Source organism: Halichondria panicea, chromosome 4 (assembly GCF_963675165.1).
Source record: "Halichondria panicea chromosome 4, odHalPani1.1, whole genome shotgun sequence".
Lineage (NCBI taxonomy): Eukaryota > Metazoa > Porifera > Demospongiae > Suberitida > Halichondriidae > Halichondria > Halichondria panicea.
Genome location: NC_087380.1, coordinates 1,684,906 through 1,690,533, shown reverse-complemented (window position 1 = coordinate 1,690,533; position 5,628 = coordinate 1,684,906). Strand labels below are relative to the sequence as shown.

The window sequence follows — 5,628 nt, the reverse complement described above, 5'->3', positions numbered from 1 at the left end:
CCGAATCCTCGATTATCCGAATGCTAGAGCATAGTGCAATCTGAGCATGCGCAGTAGGAAATTGCCCACGTGGCTGGCAAAAAGCCAGCTTTTGATTATCCGAATATTTCACTTACCCGAATGGGCCCGGGGACAAAGGTGTTCGGATAACCGAGGCTCAACTGTAGCACTATTTTACATCTATTTAGCTGGGAATTTGAAGGTATGAAACTTTGTGGGGGGATATCCTGAGCTAGGAAGTAGCCATGGTTGCTTGAGAGTGATCACAGTGTAGAGGAAGCATTGAAATATGCCTTAGGCATAGCTAAGTTGAGAATTAGGCTGTTTATTTTTTAATATTAACATAAAAGTGTGAAAAGAAGAATTCGTAAGTACATTTGTTTGCGGGGGAGTTGCTGGTTAACAATACATTGTACATCACTATTGTTCAGGTCTACATATTGCCTAAGGATCCCGATGTGCCTTGAGAAAAGTTTTTCCTTGCTAACCTGTATAGTTTTGGAAATATGCTAATTCAAACTTACCCGTAAATTGCTTTCCCAGGGTACTCAGAACATCTGAGGATCTGCCAAGACCCTTTGGAAAAGTTTGGCATACCAATGACAGAGGGAAGGGACACTGTTATTCATTACGATTGGTCGTGCAAAAGCTGTGTAGTGACCAGATGACGGAAATACACCACTACCTAAACGTCGTCAGACTTACAAAAATTATGTTTTATGTTTGTAAACATCATCATTTCTCCATGCATCCTTTGTGATTGTGTATATCATAATGTTAAGAAATATAAGTATGTAGTCTATAATTATGGTCATGAGCTGCGCCTAATACTATACTTTTTTTTGTGGGTGCGCATGTCTTGTTCTTTGAAGGTTTGTTAAGGTCTTTATAATAGGATGTGTAATTCTTCAATGCAACCGAGAAAAGTCTCATTCTGATGTACAGCAACCAAAGAAACTAGTTCAGATCTATGTATGTAGTAGCTAGTAGCTACTGTGGGCCAGAGACAGCTAGCTGTTCACTCTCTTTTGGCCCCAATTAATTAACTTCCTGTCTATTTCCTGTCTATTTCCGGTGCGACACGCATGGGCCGCGTGAAATCCCTGTGTTTCCAATCCCTTCCCTCTGCCCTTCCCTCTAGTATGGTGAGGCTAAACACAGGAATACTCCAAAGTACTTTGACCTTTGGAGTAATAGCCTCGTTTTTAGGCCGCCGTTGAAATGGGAATGATTCAGTTCAGACCCCGCTGACTTGACTGGTGAGGAAGTGATGAGTGAGTGAGTAGGTTCAGATTGACTGTGTTCCTCATCAGGCAGCAGCACTAGTATCATATCTGTGTGTCAACTCCGAATCCAATCTAGAGGGATGCAATGATTTGCATTGGTTTGCAGTTGTGACTACACGTACCTATAGACGTATCAGTATATAAACTATTTGTGTGCTATCGCAATTGCTGATGCTGCATGCACTTATAATGTGTCATTTGAATCATGTTCATATAAACTGGTGGCACTGCATGCATGGCTATAATGATTTCATGTGAAACAGCTTTGCACAAAAGAAATTGAGCAGGCTTTTGATGATATAAAAATTGGGTGAATAAGTGATAGATTTACTCCAATATTGGAGCAGCTGATATAGAGTGATTAGAGTGGTAAACAGAGCAAAACTCAGGAGCCTGTAGATGACATTTAGAGCATGGGCAAACCAAAGGAAAGGAACATAACTTAAGTTTTCTAGAAAATCTTACGCTAAAAAGTCCATATACATGTACTGGCAAGGATCATGAGCACTAGCTCTATTGTATAGATACCAAAGTTCGTCATGACACTCAATTAATGAACATCCATTTCAAAATCAATCAGCCACCATTCTAATTCACACCAGAACTTGTAGCCACCAGTTCATTCTTCATTCCACCAGCACTTGTAGACTCTAGCCACTATTCTTCATACCAGCCACCATTAACTTGTAAGACTCCGCTATATAGAAGGAGGAGGAGGGGGAGTAGGAGTGAAGCTATAAGACAGAGCCAGCCGAAGAAACATTGAGACTGCTTCCATTAATTAGTTGATGTAAAACTCAGTTTGTCCACTCCCCAGCAGTTACAGGAACCACCACCATGTTCTGGCTGAATGTTCCGCAGCTGTATCGTGTCATTTGGCAGAAGATTTCCAGGTGTAATAATGTCTATCTGGGATTTCGTTAAGCCAACTGTATGATTGTGGAACGTAATACATATAAGTATAGATCTATATATATATAGCTGTTGTAATTATAATTATAGGCAAACCTGTATAGCATTCAAGCTAATACTCTGAAGGAGCGTCCATGGGCTAGGTTGTGTCTCTATCAAACGATACTCCACCAGCACAAACACTCCATTATGAGTGAGTCCTTTGCCACAGTTTTCAGGGGAGTTGGTGGTCAGAGTGAGCATTGCTGGTTCTATTGGAGTAGCTGACAATGCTACCAAAACCACCAACACTGACACTGTATGTGCCTGCATTACTGCTATTACAGCACCATGCATGCAACTATGTAGACTAAACAAAATTAATGTGACTAGATAACTCCATGATACGGTTTATAATAAATTAGGGCAACAGGAAGTTAGAAGTTGCAAGTCTATAAGTGAAAAAGTAGTACAGTATTGTGTGGCCATGGTTTTGACCGTATTTACTAGTCTCACGGAAACCAGACCCAAAAATAGGTATGGGATGAAACGTCTGGCTTGTGAGAGAAAAAGAATGCTCATCATTTTCCATGTTTGTATTCCCTGAAACGATTACAATTGCTACTGCTTCTATGTAATGGTTAGATAATAGGCATGAGGTATCTATGTGTTATAGTGTCCCAAAGCTCGAGGGCATAGCCCGAGGGATGAGGGACACTATAACCATAGATACCGAATGCACATTATCTAACCCATTTAGATCCCAAAACCTATTGGCTACTAGAAATGCACTAGCTTAGCAACAGTCATTAACCTATATAAACAGTCAACCTATAGCAACTGCATCATTTCTTTTGAAAATTAATATCTGAAAAGTTGGCATCTCTCTGCATGTGGCTCTACTAAATCTGTGTCTATTCAAGTAAACTCACAGTTTAAATGGACAATATATAGTCTTAGCTTAACCCACAAAACGGCAGCTCCTTGATGCTTTTGCAGCAAACAAGCAACTACTATGGCATGGTCTATGGCATACTTTTGGTATGCCATAGACTCGTATTACTCGAACAAAGTGAAAGGAAGAAACTCAAGCTAGAATTTGCAGCAAACAAGCCCAGCAAATGAGCATCTCCTATATATACTACTCTCAAACAAAGCGAAAGGAAGAAGCTAGAATCCCAGCACCAGCACTTCCCTACATCCAGCTCCTCCCCCATGCGGCCTTGCAGTAAATACACTGCCCAAGAAAAGAGCGGCTCCTACTCTCGAACAAAGCAAATGGAAGAAAACTCAAGCTAGAATTTGCAGCAAACGAGCGGCTTCTATATTACTCTCGAACAAAGCGAAAGGAAGAAGCCAAAGCTATAGAATCCTCCCCCATGCAGCCTTGCAGTAAACAATGAAAGCACCGCAGGTGCTGATGCCTCGGTGGAGGTGCCAAACTACATAACATAAAACTACTAATAGCTAGCTTTTATACACACATTGATTATAATTGTCATGATGAACATCTTTAATTTTGCTGCATGCAATCAACCGAATAGTGGGTAATGATCAACCATGATTGTTAAAAATGATTGATGCCAAAAGTTCAAGTCTAAAATTATGGCTGCAAGTCAGCAGAGCCTTGCAGCTCTCTGCAGGGGCGGATCCAGGAAAAATGAAAGGGGGGGGCTAGTAGAAAGGGGCGAAGCCCCGTACGAGGGTGGCAGAGCGGGGTGGGTATGGGAGGGGGAGCATGGCGAGGCGAACTTTTTTGCTTTTTACAATTTGCTCACACTTTTACCTTTGAACTGTCATATTAATAAGTGAATACTGAATATGAAAAAGTTAATACAAAAAACTCGTTCTGATCAACAAAAGGATGTATATACTGTAGATGTTACATCTACATTCATGCACTCTTGGTACATGAAAGAATCACAATGCCTACCCAGACTGCACTGAGAGTGAGAGGAGATAAGGCTGCTTCCTTGCAACTAGCTGAAAAAGTCTGAGATCTGCTCCATGTTGCAGCTCAACAGCTAGCCTAGCCTCGATCCCAGGCCGAGTTTTCGCTTTTATAACGGTTAGGCGAACAACTGGGCCTGGTACTAGTTGTCTGCGCATGCGTCAAATTTTCATTGTATATTTGTGGTCGGCAAAAATATTTAATAAATCAATAATAGAAATTTGTACACAGAAAATGCACAGGGTGAGTACACAAAAGATGCACATAGGGAGCTGCTTCACAAAGGCCTGGGGAGTTGCCAGTTGTGCTGCAGCACAATTACAGTGACCCAGGGCAACTTCAGGATGATTGAATGCCTTCAAATTACGTTTCAAAAAGATTTAGCAGGCTGCTGGACTTCTCTGATTCTAGGCCCCAACTCGTAACTCATTGCTTGAGAAAACGTAGATTCTCTTGATGTCTCTGAGCTACCCAGCAACGCTCGAATGAGCAGGTCATACTCCAGTCCTGTGTCTGTGAGTATAGGACAATATTAAAAGAAACCAAAGACGGTTAAACCCTTACCTCAAACTGTCCAGTCTCGTCCGTTAGTATAGCCAAGAGGAGCACTGTTGGGATAGCTGGATATTAGCCATTGCTCCTGTACAGAGAAGTAGACATTTTAAATACGTGTAGATCTATACATATTAAATTTCTCGGTTATAGTGTCATTGTCGACGAGCTGATGATGGCAGCACCAAGTTCTCTAGCTCACACTCTTCATTTGATCCACCATATCCATATTAATGATGAAACTATAGTCTACCTACATTCTTGCCAAACATGAACAAGACTTGATAGCACAGCCGGCCATAGGGCCCACACAAAAATATCTGACCTTAACAAGCTTGACAAAGCTTTATACCTCTTCCCTTGTTGTTCAGTCTTCAGAATAAGCTTCAGAGAAGAGAGAAGCTTCAGCTAAGAGCCATTCCAATCGATTCCAATAATGATAAAACGGGAACTGACTTCTAGTACACGATAGTACACGAATATAAATGTCACGAAAGTGAACGAGAATATCCATTCGTCAGAATCTGACGAACGACTGACGCATGCGCAGACAACTAGTACCAGGCCCAGTTGTTCGCCTAACCATTATAAAAGCGAAAACTCGGCCTGGGATCGAGGCTACTCAACAGCATGCACAATAGCCTCGATCCCAGGCCGAGTTTTCGCTTTTATAATGGTTAGGCAAACAACTATTTGCTTGCCTAACCGTTATAAAAGCGAAAACTCGGCCTGGGATCGAGGCTACATGCACAATTAGTCTCGAGGCCAGACTCCTCCCGGGGAGAGACTGGCAAACAGAGTCACTTTTCTTGGTTTTCAGACAGTCAAAAGTGGGCGTGTCGGAAATGGGCGTGGTGACGATGCTAAAACTGGCTGGCTATTATCTCTACTCCTATACAGATTTAGTGAGGTTTGAAAGATTCTCTGTACTTGAAATAACATTTTTAG

The 5,628-nt window shown here is 41.7% G+C and overlaps 1 long non-coding RNA gene across 1 annotated transcript; it reads right to left on the bottom strand.

Annotated features, from left to right (window-relative positions):
- Window positions 1–4,326: 4,326 nt before the first annotated feature.
- Window positions 4,327–5,302, bottom strand: LOC135335311 (uncharacterized). The gene is made up of 2 exons (XR_010394480.1): window positions 4,693–5,302; window positions 4,327–4,641 (listed from the first exon to the last, which is right to left on the bottom strand). It is a non-coding gene; the product is annotated as an uncharacterized LOC135335311 (long non-coding RNA).
- Window positions 5,303–5,628: the final 326 nt, after the last annotated feature.